General features: G+C 34.7%; 1 protein-coding gene across 1 annotated transcript in view; it reads right to left on the reverse strand.

Moving 5' to 3' along the window:
* Window positions 1-18,848, reverse strand: part of Cngb3 (cyclic nucleotide gated channel subunit beta 3) — a 150,179-nt gene that overhangs the window by 116,223 nt on the left and 15,108 nt on the right. The gene's annotated exons all lie outside the window — the stretch shown is intronic.

Consider the following 18,848-nt stretch of genomic DNA (forward strand, 5'->3'; position numbering starts at 1 on the left):
GTAGAGAGAGAAGATGGGAGGGAGGGGAGGGGGGATGGAAGAGGATAGGAAAGGTAGCAGAATACAACAGTTACTAATAGGGCATTATGTAAAAATGTGGATGTGTAACCGATGTGATTCTGCAATCTGTATTTGGGGTAAAATTGGGAGTTCATAACCAACTTGAATCTAATGTATGAAATATGATATGTTAAGAGCTTTGTAATGTTTTGAACAACCAATAAAAAAAAATAAAATAAAAGTGCACTTGGAAGATAAAAAAAAAGAACTATGTAATGTTTTGAACAACTAATAATAAAAATTTAAAAAAATAAAATAAAATAAAATAGCCTTCAGGGTCAAAAAAATAAAAAATAAAAACCAGTATAAAAAAAAAAAGAAGTACCATAACATTTGAGAGGGTTTATTTTATCTATCTCTTTCCAACATTGGGTATTCTTTTAAAAGCATTTCTGCTAATTTGCTAGACCAAAATAGGCATGTACTATTTTATTTTGATAAGTTAAGTCAACCTAAATTTTTGAAATAATTTTAGATTTAGTGTAAAGGTACAAGGATAACCAGAGAAGGCCACCTCCTCCCACTTATTTTCTCCAGCTGGTAGAGCATGCATAGCCATAGTGCATTTGTCCAAGATGAGGAAGTAACAGTGGTACATAATTATTAATTAAATTTGAGACTATTCAGATTTAGTGGTTTTTCCACTAATGTCTATTCTCCATTCCTGAATCCAGTTAAGTCAGAACATTGCTTTTTGTCGTCAACTAAGTCTCCTTCCTTTCCTCTGGCTTGTAACAGTGTTTCAGTCTTTCTTTGTTTTTCATGGTCTTGATAGTTTAGAGTTGTAAGATCAGATAATTTATAGAACATCTTTTAATTTTGGTTTTGCTGTTTTTTTTCCCCATGATTAGACTAGACTGGGATGAAGATTTGGGGGAGAAATACCATGGAGGTGAACTGTTTGTATCATCACATCATACTGGGGATGTAATGTCTCACAACTGATGATACTAACCAGGACCACCTGGCTAAGGCAGCATTTGTTATTTTCTCTCCTGTAAGATCACCTCTTTACTCTTGTTGTAAGTTAATCACTAAGTTCAGCCAGTTCTTGGGGGTTTAGGGAACACTGATCTCCACCTAATGAACGTGCAAATATTGGGTTACTCTGAATAATGGTCCCTGAAGATATCTACATTCGAATCTCCTGTCAATGTTACCTTCTTTTTAAAAATAAAGGGATTTTTGCAAATGTGATTTAATTGAGGATCTTGAGGGTCCGGGGAGAATATCCTGGATTATCTGAGTGGGCCTGGAATAATTCTTACAAGGATCCTTATAAGGGAGAAGAAAAGTGACAGAAAGGAATGTGAAAATGGAAGCAGAAATTCAGTTGATATGGCTAGGTGACAACAAATGACATAAAAGAAGGTAACATGGTTTCAAAGAAGAATTTTATATGAAGACACTGAAATTTGATGAGTTCCCAAATTCCTGGAAATGAATGATAAATTTCACTTGGACGGGTCCATTTTAACTTATCAGATTGGTAAAAACTGTGAAAATCAATTATATCCTGTGTTGAGTATGTAGAAACATATATAGCTGAAAACAAAGTATTTTGATTTTTAAAGATAATAGTCTGACAGTACATCTTGAAACTTTAAATGTGTGAATTCTTTGACTAAGCAGCTGCAAGTAAAAAATCCATTTTTATGGAAATAAAAGCACAAATTTGAAAAGATAAATATAGAAAGATGCATATGTAACATTCATTATATTATTATATTAATTATAATGATGCTCATTGTGTTTTTAGTTGGGCATGAAAAGATATTTATAAGCACTTGATTCTGAACACATATTTTTTTCCATTGCTAATCTATCACAAAATTTATCTCCTTTATTTCCAAAATGTGTTCTAGATCTGTTTACTTCCCTCTACCAATACTGTTTTTCCTGGTCAATAAACATAGATTAACTTTTAAAATTATATAATGTTTTTTAATTTTGGCTATATCATTATTTATTTAAACATGCTACTATTGTTTTAAGTCTTTTGCTGTTATAATTAATAGTTAGTATGGATCACTATAAATATTCAATGTTTAATTTCAAAATGGATTTCATAAACAAATACTGAGAAATACAAATAATATGTATAGTATTTTTTTCTGCAGTCACAGGATTACTTTGTTTTTGGTTTTGTTGATGAGTAATCAGGGGAAAACCTTACCCAGATGGACATTGGTAGAAATATTCCCAAGTATTTTACACATATTTATAGCTTTGTACATTTATTTCTGTTTAAAGTGGTGCTATATTATTAATTATAAAATTCTCTCCTTCAAGAGAGACTTCATGAAACATAGTTCTAGTACTACAGGATTAATAGTTATAGACTGATCAATTAATGTTTAGAATCCACACAAAGTCTGTTGTTACTCCTTAATAGTTTTTCATTTCCCTCCTTAAAACTTTATCTCTGCTTTTTCCTTGAGACCAGAATCATATGCAGCATTCTGGTGATAATTCATAGTCTGGGAGTATGTATTTTGTTTACAAAATTCTTTCCCTACTATGTTCAGCATTTCATTGGCTGCCTTGGCCACAGTATCTCATTTGCATATCTGTACTAGGTACATCCCAAGGAGTTCCTGAAGGAGTCTTTTCATTATTCCGCCCTTGTTAGAATAAAAAGTAACATTTGCATAATACTCTACAATTTATAGAGACCTTTATCTGCTTCATGAAACCTCAAGACAAAACTCCAAGGCCATCAAGATCACACCAACTCTACAGATGCAGATAACTTACTTAACAGTCATGGTGTTTCCTGGATTTGAAGTTTCAGCTCTTCACATAATATTCATCTGTCTTCTCCACAACTAGTCAGAGATTCAGTTATCCACACCCCCTTAAAACTATTTCTTTCATATCAGCTTTCTTTGCAAGATGCAAGATCTGTTCCAACAGCTCTTTTTCTCTTATAACTGATGTTGGCTGCACTCTCAAGAGCCCCTTGCCCTGTAAGCTACTGTCTCTCTCTAGTTTCTTCATCCCAGAATCTTCCAGAATTGTTCTTTTTTTCTGGACATGCTGAATTTCTGAACAGTTGGAGCCAGTCAGTTCCCAAGCGTCCACACCATTGTTACTTATCTGCCTTTCGTCAATTCATACTGCTCCCTGAATGTCCCTGAAGTGCTTCAACCTCCATTAGATCACCTTACTTAACATAACCCCAACTTCCCCTGATCCTATTTTGTTTACTCTTCAGTCCTGTCAGTATTTGTTCAGATATTCTCAGCGGGAGGTGGTGTTATTGGTTCATTGCAAAAAGCTGGGTTCTAGTCTTGAAGATCCACTTAGACGAACTGGGATGGTAAAAGGCTGCACCTCCCTTTCTGAACTCCACACCTGAAAACCTTGAATTGTGCAAGTAGTCTCCCACAACAGACTACTGTGAGAGGATGGGCTCATAAGGACTTTCTGGCTTGTAATTTTGATGAGCAATTCTTGGTTACTCTAGAGGTGAAAGCCTGTACATTTACTTATAAGTCATTCTTTTCTCACTTGTTAATTGCTGGTTTTGAAGTCATATTGTTTTTCTCTTCTCTTTGTGATACACATTTCATAGGTGTTAAACATTTTATCTGTTTATTATTTCCCTGCTCTGTTTTTTAACATTGAGAAGTTTTTATTTTGAGGTCATCTAATTATCCACATTGGTTTTTTGTCATTTTTTATTCCAGTTTAGAAAGTTCATTATATATTTGATGAAGATTCACTTTAATTTTCATATAATTAAAAAAATTGATTTCACTTTTAACTTCCTCCATCTGAAATCTATTTGGCTCTTTGGTATGATGTGAGGAGCTAGATATTCCTCCTCTTCCATATGGTTTACCACCTAACAAGATATTTTTAATAATCTTTCATTTTCTCCAGACTTAAGGTGTGATTTTCATTTTCCTTTAATGTGTTTATTTTTTCTTTTAGATTCCTGTTTTATAAAGATTAACCCTTCTATTCCATATGTTTATAAATAACACATTATCCTTTATTCACAGCTTTAGTATAGGGATCCTTTCCCTTATACTTACGGGCATGGTTGGAATGAAAAAGAAGAAGAAAAAAGACTTTGGTGTTGTGCTGATTAGGAGAGGGGGGAATGGAGAGAAAGAAAGGAAAATGGAAGATTTATGATAAATTATTTTTCCCAGAATAGGAATTCTCTGAGTGCACACAATTTAATTCCTTTTCTAATCTTTTCCTTCTACCCCTTAGTCGCCGTTTTCTTTGATCTCAGCTTTCCAATTATTGTGATTGTGAGCAGCTGCATGAGCTCAGGTGGATGGGCACTAGAGGGCAGTGGAAGTGCATGTTAATGGGTGCAAAACTCCATGCTGTTCAGACAGTTCTGAACAGAACTCCAGCTTTGTTGTGACTGATTGCTACTGTGCCTCTTTTAACTTAATCCATGCTTTGGTTCAGCAGCCCACTGCTCAGTAGGAGTCAGTGCCCAGAAGACGATTGACTATTGCCAGAAAGCTTGTACCACCAAGGAAAGCCTTGTTGAGTCTTAATACTCTGAACATATTCATTCATTCATTTGTATTTTTCATCAAAGAATGAGTAGCTATGGTGCTATATTTGAGCGTTGGCATTATAAACCATTTTTGCTTTTATTTTGTGCTATTTTTCAAATTTTCTACAGTGGGCACATGCAAATTACACTATGAGAAAGAAAAATAAATGCTATATTGAAATTCTTAGTGTGTCTAGAAGTAAGATTATTAATTGCAAATTATTAAAGATTTGTAGTTCTGATAGGGAAATAAGGAGCGGTGGGGGGGGGCGGGAAATCAGTTAGGTTGTATTTTTCTATACTGTTAACCAGGTATTGTGAAGACTTAGTTGTAATGGAAATGAAGTCTCTGGCAAGTGTCAGTTGGGTCAAAAAGGAAAACAAATCCATAGAAACTAGGCTTCCTTGAGGCTGGCTGGGTGTAAGTTCTGCCTCCTGTGGCTCCACACCCCTGAAATCTCTGTAGCTCTTGCTACTTCCCCAGTGGAATTGCTCTGAAAGACTCTGGGCCTGGGCTGCAGGAGCCACACCAGGGACTCTCTCTAGCAGGCTGGCACCCCCTCCACTGAGAGGAGCTAAGTGAGACAGGGTTCTCTATGTCAGGGGCATTCTAGCGTGATGTGCTCTGAGCTGGAACTCAGAATGCAGTTATTCATAGATTAGTTTTAGAGTTCATTCTGTGCCTCTCTGGTCTTAAGGAAACCATAATCTAAATTGAATTTTGTAGGCCTTCCTTGGCATCTGACTGTCAATTTTAACATTGTTACAATGGAAAAATGCACTGGAGGTTTCAAAGAACCAGTGACTTTCAAAACACCATAGGAGTCACTTACAACACAGAAACTAGAAATGTGGTATTAGCCACTTCAAGTAAGATTTGAAATTAGTGTAAGCTAGCTCATGTCCAAGTATTAAAGCTGTCCACAAGCAATAAACTCCTCTCCACACCTCCCCAAAAGCATCTTGGAAGAAGCAAATTGTCTAGGATTTCTAATTATCTACTGAAGTCCTTTGCCAATATTTCACTTTGAGTAGAATTCTCATATGTATTACTGTTAGCAAGGAGACAGCTTTCTTCTTTGGCCAATTAAACTTATGATCTTGGAACGTTCTTATTTTCATTGTTTAAATTTTGTTCAGTCTTTCATCATGTTTACCAGCCAAATTATACTATGGGCAGTAAACTGAATTCTGCAGAGCAGACACATCTCAGGTGTGAGGAAAAATAAAAGATGCTGGCAGAATGGTCCCCTTCAAAATGTTCATGTTCTCAGCTCTGCAAACTGTGAATATTTACATACAAAAGGAATCTGTGGGTTACAGAGTTTAAAATCAATAGATTATCCTGGATGATCTGGCTGGGTTCAATCTAAGGATGCAAATCCTTAAAAAGCAGAAAACCTCTGGCTTCCAGCAGAAGAGATATTGCATGAAAAACTGTCAAAGCTGACTACCAATGACAGGTTATATTTTAGGGATACAGCTGGCAGGAGTATGAGGGTTCAGAGAGGAGTTGCATCTACTATTACATCCTTTTGGGGTGGAGTTGCAAATGGTTTATATATGGCACCAGAAGTGTTAGGTGAGAGGTGAGATGGTGAGTTGATAGGCCTGCTAAATTTGTATTTTCCTCAAATACATAGAGTTGATCCAAATGATGTGGATCATAGTCAGACAAAGAACAGGAATGGCAGGTGATGTGGAACCAGATACTGACTGGCAGAAAGAAAAAGGTTTTGTTGCTGTTGTTATACTTGGTTGGATTTTCACCAAGTCATTGATGATGTACACTTGTTATCTTCATCATTTTCTTCATGAGGCCCCACACTGACAGTGAGCTAAGTATGACAAGTTAATTGTATTTACTTAAATAAATAACTTGTTGATAAACAGAACACAGTTGCTTTTTTAAAATTGTGGTTTATACTTCAGTGAATATTTTTTAAAAATGTCTTTTTTATGTCCTGCTAAAACAAAATCTCTGACCTAAAAGGAACAGATTGATGATTCAGTAAAGACTGCTTTGCCTAAGGAGGTGGATGAGGCCAATAGCCCCTTTTCCCCTCGGATTAATGTCTGAACAAGGCCTATTTAAGTCTATGTGAACCATATGCTACATTTTCAGTTCCTTTCAAAACACGTGTTGGTATGGTTTAAGCAAAACATGCATTTCTCTAAAAAATACCCTCTGCTTCTAATTTTAAATGCATGTGAGTAAATGCATTGCTCATTAGTGTGAGAAAAACACTTCATTGAGTTCCAAGTAGGTAAAAGTGCAGCAGCCTTGAGGACTCTTTCATGTGGCTACCACTTGTATCTTAATCCTGGGGGGAAGCAAAGCCTTCTTCAATTAGCTCTGCCCTCAATAGAAGGCTTACTGTGTCCCAGAGCCGGATGCTTTAGTTACATGGACTGATGCCTACCGAACTCCAGATTTAAACCATCACTTTTCTTTCATGTAAGTCTTGAATCATGTCCTAGACTCTGGAGGTGAACACCTAGTGCAATCACCCTCTGATTACAGTGCTTTTTCCAAACCTGGTTATCACATGAGTCATTAGAATAATTACAGTTGAAGCCAACAATTGTAGAGAGGAAATCGAATGCATAACTTCTACTTCTTGTACTTGTGGAATCAGTTAAAGCATGAGGGCTCAATTTTGTTCTTGACCCCAAATAGCTTAAAAGTACATTTAAGATGTGAATTTGCTAGGAGCCATTAGAAAAGACTTGGTAGCATTCGTGATAAAAATGTTATGAAATCAGACATGGGGCTTGATCAAATATATTCATGAAATATGTGCAGAGTTACTTAAGAGAAATTAACTTGATAATATTTTAAATTTAAGGAATAAAAAATAGTCACAATTTTATGAGGAAAATATTATCTTCCCTTCAAAATTATATAATTTGGGGATCTCATTTCCTCATCCATACATTCATTCAGCATTTACTTATCATAGGGCCTACTATATGCCAGAGTCTTTTTGGAGTTGAGAATATAGGGGCAAACAAACACAATTCTATCCTCAAACACTTTACTTTGAAGTAGGGAGAAAGGGACAATATAGACATTTAAAAAACACAGAATATGTCAGGCAAGGATAAAATGCAAAGACGAAAGGCCAATCAAGGTAAAGAAGATGGAGACTGAAACTTACTGCTATTTTTTATAGAGTGTCAGTGAATGCCCTTCCAATAGGATGAAATTTGAGAAGATTTTGAAAGAAGCAAATGAGGAAGTTTTATAGGTATCTGAGGGAAAGATTGTTCCAGTGTTAGAGGGTTAAAATGTGGGAGTTTAGGTCAGGAAAGCAGCAGGATTGGGGGCTTGGAGGCAGATAATATGGGTCTTTGTCATAAAGACTTCAGGTTTTCTCAGCATTAGATGAGAAGCCAGAGGAGAATCTGGAGGATAACTGGATAATTTGCATTGCAAAGGATCATCCAGTCCACTCCATTGAGAGGACCAGGAGAGGACAAAGAGGGAAAGACAGGTGACCACTTAGGAGATTACTGCAATAGTCCTATGGGAGAAGATGGGTAGGGATAAGACTTAAGTAGCATGTTATCACATGCTACTTAAAAGAATTCACTATTGCTTTGAATATAGGGTATGAGAGAAAGAGAAGGGTGAATTTTGGGCCTGATCAAAGAGAGGAATGAAGGTACCTTTGTACATCAGAGAAAGACTTGAGAGGGGCAAATTTGGAAGAGGTGAGAAAAACTGATTGGTTCTGGATATGCACATTTTGATATGTCTAACAGACTTGGAAGGATGGATACTGCATAGGCGGTTGGTACAGATCCAGAAAGAAAATACAAATTTGGGAGTCATCAGGTGTTAATGTCACTTAAGGCCATGGAGCTAAAAAATCATCTATTTTTAGAATGTAGGGAGAATAAAGAAGGAGTGAGAATGGTGCTTGAGCCCTTAAGGTTTAGAGGTTGGGAAGAGGAGGAACCATCCATGAGCAGTGAGGAAGAGTGGCCAGTCAGGTAAATCAATAGCCCAAAACAGTGGTATCTGGGGAGCCAAATAAAGATGGTGCTTCAAGGAGGACATGAAGGATTAACTATAAATAGGTGCTGATAGGTGAAAACAAAAACAAAAACCACAGAACCAGGGATTGGCCATCAACTCTGACAGGTTTGAGGCATTATTGATATTGATAAAACTGGAATAAAATCCAATAAAAGCTTTCATACAAGGTCAAATGAAGGAATAAGATCCTGATTGTAACAGGTTCCAGAGAGCATGGGCAGAGAGGTAGTAGTAAAAGTGAATATAGGTAGCTGGTTTGAGTCAATTTGCTGTGATAGGCGAGAGGAAAAGTAGGCAATAACTGTAGCTCACTTGGAACTAAGAGAGGAAGAGAGGTGTTTTGTTACTTTTTTTTTTTAAGTATGGGAAATGCTATAACATGTCTATATGCTTATAGATACTATCCAACAGAGAGAAAAATAATTAGGTGTTGTTGGAGAGAAGGGAAAAATTACCAGAGTGATGTCTGTGAGTCAGAGAGAGGGGATTAGTTCACTGAAGAGAGCTTAGACGCAGTTTTCCTGCGTAATAGGAACAAAAACTGATGAAATGGGCCCTGGCACAGACACAAATTGGTGATGGGAGCATGCAGAACTTTTCCTCTGATTGCTCCAATTGTCCATTTACTGCTTTTTCTTATACCACAGAGTAGCATAGCTGTTATTCCATTGTCTGTCAGTGTCTTACAATAACAAGTTCTGTGAGTTGGTGCCCACATCAGGGCACTGTTGAACGTCTGCATATGAGCTATGGTTGCAATGAAATGAATCATTAGGCCAGTTTACCTAGCAGGCAGTTTAACTAGCTGATGGTTGGGACATAAACTACATGCAGGAATATTACTGACTCAGCAGAATTAGGGTGAATTTCTATTGATATAGAATTATTAGACATTTGAGCTCTTAGTTTTATGTTTTACCACATTATACAAAAGACTGTCCAGATATTATGGGATGCTGAAATCATGTAAAAATGTAAAAACAAATAAAAACATTGCCTTCCATATAAGGAAAAGCAGCCAAGACATTTCATGAGCAGTGAAAACAACCATATATGAAAACATTTCTATATTTAAAATGAGAATAATATTTAAATCTAAAACTATACTTATAAAAGTTCTTATCAGAAACTTAAAAACATATATTATATATTCTTAATATATATATATATGTATATATGTATATGTATGTGTATATATATATATATATATATATATATATATATATATATTCTTTCACTGTGTAATTCCCCTTCTAGCAATCTAGCAGAGTAAAACACACATTTTATTCATGAACTGGAGAACTTCTACTATATGTTCTAAATGGCAGATCCTGTGCTAAACATCTGAGATGGAAGGGTCACTCTTACTGGTACTTGCCTCACATTATCAGCTGAGTTATTCCCCATGACTTTGCTTGCTCACCTGCTGGAGTGTTCAGGTGCCTTCCTAGCTCAGAAGGGAGGACAGAGGATGGAGGTATCTTAAAAGGCTGCCATCTTTGCACTGATCCCGTGGCCAGCTTATTCCTAGGTTGATTCTCTTAGATAACCTGTGTGGCATGTTTGCTGCTTCCTCAAATCTATGTGCTCTAAACCAGTGTATTAGGTTTGCCATTTCTTATGCCAGAAATTACCTCTCACTGGGTGGAAATCCGTTTTCTTTCTTATCTGACTCCAGTCTGCTATTCCAGGTAGGGAGGTATCCCCTCACCCTCCACATCTCTACTCCCGTCTCCTGCTGAAGCCAGTCCTTGGTAAACTCATCAAGTCCTCCTCCCAAGGGGACAAGGACTGTAAGAAACACAGTGAGCCATACATTTATTTTTTTCAGAATGGAGAGTTTCCATTTCACCTATTTTGACCAGATCTTCCTGCCTCCATCAATCAATTAACTTTAAAATAGAATCAACCAAGCCTCTTTTCTAGGCTCTTGTTACTAATATATATTTGGACTATTAGGAATGCCATTAAAGGGGCTGTGGCTGTGGCTGATTGGTACAGTGCTTGTCTAGTATGTGTGAGGCACTGGGTTCGATTCTTAGCACTGCATATAAATAAGTGAAATAAAGGTCCGCTGACAACTAAAAAATATTAAACAAAAGAATACCATTAAAGAAGCCGATTATAAAAATCTCTTATTTATCATACAAGACTGCTTATTAAATACTGTCAGACAAAATTTATCTCAAACTGCAAATATCTCTAAAAATTACAATATAAGCTAAAACCTTAAAAGCAACAATAAAATTAAATTGGAAGGAAATGTAATAATGTTAATTAAAACATACAAACAATTCCTATAGTTTTGACTCTGTGTCCTAGAAATGATTTATGAGGAACAACATTCATGAATATTTTTTTCTGATAGACCACATCTCTAAGTGTATAATGGAATTATATTTTTTTGACAGTGAACTTATTTAGAATTCATCTCTTCTTTCAAGGCAGAGATGGTAAACTGATGACTTGTAGCTGTATTTGGCCTATTGTTTAAAAGAACTTCAATTTTCTTTTCAGATAATTCAAAAGTATGGACTTCTAGATTTTAAAAAAAAGAATTTAGAAAAAATTAGGTGATGTGAATCACTCTCAGCTGGGTTGACTTCATAAAAGGAAGGAGACCTTTTCTTGAACTCAATGTAGGAAACATTCAGCATTCCCTCCTACCTACGGTCTATTGTGTCATCAGGATTGCTCTGTTGTTTTCCATCTCCTCTGGAGGCTTTATTCGGGAGTATTAGTTGCCTGCCTCATAGTAATCTGAATTTATTCTCTTGTATAATTTTCAAAATTTCCAGTCAATATCCATCAGTAAATCATAATACACAAGAAGACCATATTCTGAAAGTCATAATTTAAGCACTATAAAACAATATAAAAATTGTCTAATTTCCTTTTTTTTTTTTATGCCAAGAGGAAGAAAATAGACACAGAATTTCTGTGTGCTCTGGTTTTCTATGGCAACAAGAAACTGAGCCATCATCTCTCCATGATAAAGAGTGAAGCTATTTAAGATAGGACCACAAACTGTGTCTGTAGGCTGGTCATCTCTCAGGGCCACTACACATACTCATAACATTTTTATCTTTTGTCTGCTGACTCATGTCAACCACCTACCAGTACAGCACTATTGCTATTTCCAATACTAGCGTGCTTTATCTTGGTACATCGTATCCAATTTCTGACAACATTACTAATGACTTTTAAGAGTACAGAAAGCACGAACAGACACTCTAGAAGGATATTCACTGCTAAATATATATATATATATATATATATATACACACACACACACACACACACACACACATACATATATATCCTAAAATACATAATATACACAGACATACATATATGTCCTAAAATACATAGTATATGAATATTATTTTATACATAATATACACTTAGGTATGTACTACTAATAAAATTACTTTGTTGAACTTAGAGTGGATCATCTGACTATACTATATTGAATACTAGATCACTGTTTTACTCCTGGGATTACATGATACATTGGTTCACTTTTGGCTAATTAATAGCCAAAATTAATTAATAAAGTACACCGAGTTTCTGCTACTTAATCTTAAGAAAAGGAAAAATGAAATAGTGGTTGGTGGCAACATATCACAAAGACATCAGGTTGATTAAGTCATTAACAATTTTAAAGTATCTTAATACAAAACAAAGCTTAAATGTATTATCAGTCTCAAAAATAAAATGCTGAGTCTCCAGAGAAAGTAGTAATGTGAGTTTTCATATGTAGATTTTTGCTGATTCTTTTTTATTTTGCTTATGATATTTTTTTCGGTAATACTAAATCTTTTTTGTAGTAAAATTTATCTGGCATTTCTTCTATCGCTTTTGAATTTTGAATGTTAGGACTTAGTATGTGTTTCTACAAATAAAGGAATTTGTTTATTTTTCTCTAGTGCTTATATGTTTTTACTATTTTCATGTTTAAATCTTTGGCCTATTGGGAAATTCTATAGTGTGTAGCATGAAGGATAAATTCAATTTGAGTTTTTTCCATGAAGGATAAATTCAATTTTAGTTTTTTTTTTTTTTATTAATGTCTATCTAGTTTCTTTAATACTGCTTATTTAAGTCTATCTTTTCCCTACTGATTTTAGATGCCATCCTTATAATATACTATATTTCTATATGTAGTTAGATTTATTTCTGCATTATATATATATATATACATAATATAAATATATATATTATTGATTTTTCTATTCATATGCCAATATCACACTTTTTTAATTGTAGAAGACTAAGTAGGTTTTAACATTTTGTAGGACAAAAACCATATTCATTACTCTTATTTCTCATCCTTTTCCTATTTTTGTTCTTCCAAATGAATTTTATATTCAACTTGTATTTAAAATCAACTAGTTAATATAAGACAAACAAAAAATAAGAATAAAGAGAGAAGAGCAAAAACAAATAAGTTGTAGATTTTTAAAATTATTCTCCAAGTTTGAAGTGCAACATATTCACTGGTGATTCTTTCTAAGTATTTTCCCTTATGATTCATTTTTTTTGACCTCAGGACTACTTAAAAGTGTGTTCTTAATTGTGTGAGATTTCTGAAAAGTTTAGCTTTAAAAATTAACATGAAATTTTATGGCAAAGTGATTAGAGAATATATTCTATATGACATAAAATCTTTAAAACTTTCTGAGATCTACTTTATGTTCTAGAGAAATGGTTCTCCTTCCTACATATACACTAGAATTTTCTAAGAAGATTTTTAGAAATACCATGCTTCAGACCAAATAAATCAGTAGTGCTGGAGGGTAAAATGCAAATATTTGTGTTTTTGAAGAGCTCTTGAGCAGATGTTACAAGGTCTAAAGCATAGTATAAGGTCGATTTTTGTATTTGTTCTAATTAAGCTTGAACAGGTACTAGACATGAGTTATTTCAGTGTTCTTTGGATCCAATTTGCTAATTGTGGCGTACCAATGTGCATTATCTTTGATAACTTTAAATACTTGTCTATTCAAAAACAGAGAATTATTTTACAGTTACCCACACTAGGAGAGTTGGTTCACTAGTTTCATTTAATAATTGAAAGAATTGCATGCACTTACTTGTCATAAGACCATAAATTTAGTATATGGAAGTTAAAAATTCTGTTTTAATTAATATCACATTTCAAGGATATTTTAATATGCATGTTCAATTAAGATATTTTAAAATTAATCAGACTTATGTCTTTTAGTTCTCAATTGTCCCTCTTTATAGAAAATATTTTAATTTTATCTTATTTAAGAAATAGCAGTTTGCTTGCTGTTTCAACAGTTTTAGGTCCATAGCAAAATTAAACTAAAGGTATAGATTTCCTATACTCCTCTGCTCCCACACATACATAACCTCCCCTATTTTCAATATCCTCCAACAGAGTGGTACATTTTTGACAATTAAACATACATTAACACATCATTGTCATCCAAATTCCATAATGTCATTAGGAGTTAAGGCGTAGCTACTTTTTAAAATTTCTTCATATCTGGTTACAATCTCCACTTCTTAACTTTGTTCTTCTTCATCTTATTACAGTTTTTAAACTTTCTAATTTTTTATTTTAATTACATTCTGCATTTGCTTTCCAGAAGTTCAGTCATGCATGAAAAGGTATGATTTTATATTTTTATCCAGTATTTTATATTATATTATCCCCAAAGAATTTTCTAAAAACATTAAATCTGATATATGCTAAAAATAGAAGTTAGCAATCATTATTAGAAATAAATAGACAATCTGTTGTTCAAAGCATTCATAATGCTTAATTATACAAGTATTCTTATCATAGAGGAAAATTTTCAATTTTGGGCTAAAAGTAATAGTGCATAATTTTCACTAAGTACCCCACAAATTTGGTAAACATATAGCTGATTTCCTTTTTGTTTCTTATTAAAAACTTGTAAATTATTGAAGTATAAACTGCATTTTATTTTTGTAAACTTGATAGGTGACATTCCTTTTCTATTTCAACTCTAAAGGCACATATGGATTTTTAAGCATCTTTCCTGCAGTGATTCTTGCTTTTTCTAGTTACAAGACAATAAATGTCAGTGTTTATGAGGGCTGATAAGATTCTGAATTCTATTCTGCTCTCATTGTTCCTGCTGAGAAATGATTGCCTATTTTAAAACCACCCAAATAGAGACTGATTGCTATTATGAACAAAGACTATTCATAGAAATAACCTTCCTTTTCAGCGTCATGGGTAGCAATGGTGATGAAAAGTCACGTACTATACTGTAAGTCAGTCTGGAAGCACACCCCAGTCACAGGCACTGAATGTTTTACTCCCTTGCTTGTTCATTTAACCACTTAACCTATCAGCCATTCAACTCTGTCTCTTTTTCCAGAAGTAGCTATTTGATGTTTCCAGGCAAAACACATCTTCTTTCGCTTGCTATTCATTAGTGTCCATCAAAAATATATCTTTTTATATTAAAAAAAATAAGGATGTGCTGAATAGAATGCCAGAAACGGGCTGTTTTCCTTGGTAATGGACAAATGATATCAATGGGTCTTTCCAGAGGTGAACCTCATGTCTTTTAAAAGACAAATGATTCATCTGACAAGATAACAAATTGATTGGTTTTTGGTGGGGACGATCAGCAGAGAATTTCTTTTTCTCAGATGGAGAATTTAGAAAATGTTGTGAAAGGATATAAAAAAGAAGGAAAGAAAGAAATCTAGTTTAATTCAAGTGGATTCCAGTCAGAAACGTGGACATGTAATACTGGGATATCTTCAAAGAAGATCTCTTCCTTGGCTGACATGTATTTGAGATAAGTGGTATTACTGTGGTGAGGAAATTAGTTTTAGGCAGTATTTAGAAACTTGTTGAGGGTTGGATAAAAAATGTCAGAGTGATTTTTGTTTTATGAAAAAAATCACATCTTTATAATAATGTAAACTTTCTTTGTAATAATGTAAAACTCACTTCTTTCTGTTTATATAAAAAGTCAAATTGATAATACATACTAATATTCTTTTATTATTACAGAACAATATTTGAGACAAGGGCAAAAGGAACATTTTATCAACTGGATGCTCAATTTTATAAACTCTAACATTAGACTTCGTTTTTTGGCAAGCTGAAGATCTTTGCTCTGTATGCTCAAGAGTACGGAGGCTCTAAGTTAACAAGTTTTGAGTAATCCTGAGTTCAATAAGGCAAGAACAGGGTGAAATGGTAAGAAGACACTGTACTTTAGCCACAGAAAAAACAGAATCTATACAGTTTTAATTCCTTTATTTGCATAATGGAGATGGTGTGATAATTAACTTTATGTGTCAACTTGATTGGGCCACAGGGCGCTCTGATCTTTGGGCAAACATTATACTAGATGTGAAAGCATTTTGGATAGGATGAACATTAAAATCAGTAGCATGAGTAAAGCAGGGTGTCTTTCTTAATGTGCATCTCATTTAGTCAGTTGGAGACCTGTATTGAACAAGGAGGCTGATCTCCTGAGAGTTAGAGGAGAGTCCTTCTGCTCTTTTTGAGCTTGGACACTGGCTTTTTCTTGTCTTCAGACAGAAAACTGAACCACTGATTCGTTTTGAGTCTTGGGTCTGCCAGCTTCTGGATTGGAACTTATACCTTTGGCTCCTTTGGTTCTCTGACTGGAGTTGGAAAAACACTATTGGTTCTCTTGAGTCTACAGCTTGGTGATTATAGATTTTAGGAATTTTCAACCTCCATAATGTCCTTAGCCATTTCTTAATGATAAGAATTTGTATATGTGTATATCCTATCAGTTCTGCTTCTCAGGAGAACCTTGACTGATATAAATGGTAACCTTTATGCTTATATTCCTCATGGTCTCTACCCCTGTGCATTTTCTGAGCATAACAGAAACTATAGATGTAATCAACAATATCACACTGCAGTTTTCACACAGAGACAGCAAAATTCCCAATCTGCATTCTCCCCACTACTTGTTGATCAGCCCAGACACATTAATCCCTATTCAGCCCAGGGCTTAGGCCACAGGATAAGGTAAATGCACTTAGAATAAGGAACCTACTTTTAAATTTTGTTTATTAATAACCTAACTTTTTCCAAATTTAAAATAATTGAGGTGAGGACTAGTCAGTCACCTATCTATATTTAGTGCCTACAATCAATCAAATCCTTAATGCTTTTTCTAGGAGAAAAAGCTTTTTAAAACTTAACCTTGCTTAAAGTTGAAGATGCTGATTTTTAATAACTAAATGTACCAAAATGAGCTTTACTCATTGAGGGCACTATGAAATGGTATTTTCAATAGGCCATTATTTTATCATTGATCATATGTAATCATATATAAAATTATGCTGTTTAGGATTCTAGGTGTGGTAGCATTGTTGCCCATGTGGTTAAAACAGAAAGTTTTGATAAGTCTTACGTGGTCCTGGAAGATTAAGATTTCCATTAACTTTAGTCAAAGGTGACACTACAACTAGCTCGTTTTAAGCTGTTCTTTCAATGCTTGTGGTTTTCATTGGTCCTCAGAAAAGATGCAGAAAGTCTTCCTGTAGCAAAGCAAGAGCTTTCAGCTAACTTGGGCCTACTCAGCTCATCAATAATTCTCCAGCGGCACCACTATCTATGTTGCAGAAAGTGTTGTCAGGAAAATATAAAAAAAATTGATCTGGATGCAAATAATTTTGCCAGCTCAGGATAATGATAGTGATGCAAAGCCAAGAAGAGGACTAAGGAATTAAGACTGACTTGACTTATTTATTTACTTATTTTTGTGGTGTTGGGGATGGAACCAAGGGCCTCACACATGCCAGGCAAATGCTCTACCACTAAGCTACATCCCTATCCCAAACAGAGACTTTAGAGCCTAAGGTTGCTTCCTCATACTCTTTATAATGTGCCACCTGCCACCCTTGCTCTTACCAAGGATTCCAAGCAGGAATGGAAAGGCTTGGGTACCACTCATGTCTTGCTCTCTCCTCTTGTAGACACTATACAATTTTGAAAATTTAGAAGTTCCAGAGCAATAAATCCAGTAGGTTGGGATTCACCCAATAATTCATTTGATCAGTAGTTTTTGTAAATTTATCATGTACCAGGTACAGAGCTAGGTGATGGGGATACCAGTCATCAATAATACAGACACCATGGCCCCTGTCATAAAGAAGCACATAACTGAGAGGTGAGACGAATCATATGAATTGCAACAGGAATATACACCATGCAAAAGCTCTTATTACAGGGGCATATGACCTAGTTACAAAGAGCATGAAAGGCCTTTCAAAGGAGGGAATGGTCAGAATGCAATCTGAAGAGTTGATGTCAGCAGGGAATGTGATGAGTATAAGAGACTGAAATATATACAGGAGAGGTGTGGCTACAAAAGGAAAGTGGGTAGTAAGGAGATGTGTTGGGAGATGGCAAAGGAAAAACAGGGAGGAGATAGACCAGGCAGATTCTCAGAGGACATATTAAGGAGTTTCATAGTATTGAACTGTACTGTTTACCTACTTTCTGGGCAATTGAAAACTTTCAATATTTTTTACATTTTCAGAAAAGTGAAAGTACTCTAGTAGGAATAAATATGGGTTAAGAGAAATATATCTCCCAAAATATTAGTTATGGATTCAACTTCAGTTCCTTCAAAACCTATTACTACTATTTATTGCAAAAACTTATATGTATTAAAATAAATGCTAGAAAGAGAGATTAATTCAGAAGGTTAAGCCATTGATTGGCAAGAGAGAGGAAAAAGTTCCACTCAGGAATTCTAGTCTTCTGCAGTCTAATCTTATCTGAGCTAACCCTATTACTATAGGCAAACTAATTAACCTCTCTGTGCCTTGGTTGCTTATCTGTGGAGGGAAGATAATGATGACCTACTAATAGGAGTGCAAAGCATTCTGCAAGCACCAATAATTATATAAATAACATAAATAATTACTTATCCTGTTGTAAGATTCTAGTCCTCACCTCAGAGTTTAAACATCTTCTCTTTGCCTAAATGATACATCAGGTTTTATTTTTGTCAGATAGCACGATAGCATTGTGTATGTATGTGTTAAGAGAGAGCTTGTGTTTATTTTCATATATAGCCAAATTTGTGTTCATTGAAAATGTGCTCTCTCTTACTGATGCCTATTGTTCAATCAGCAATACCCTGGATCCTGGATAATCACATTAATTCATACTGACAGCAGATGGTTTAAAAGAGTAAAGAGCTG

The sequence above is a fragment of the Marmota marmota genome, unplaced genomic scaffold, assembly GCF_001458135.2.
Source record: "Marmota marmota marmota unplaced genomic scaffold, marMar, whole genome shotgun sequence".
NCBI lineage: Eukaryota > Metazoa > Chordata > Mammalia > Rodentia > Sciuridae > Marmota > Marmota marmota.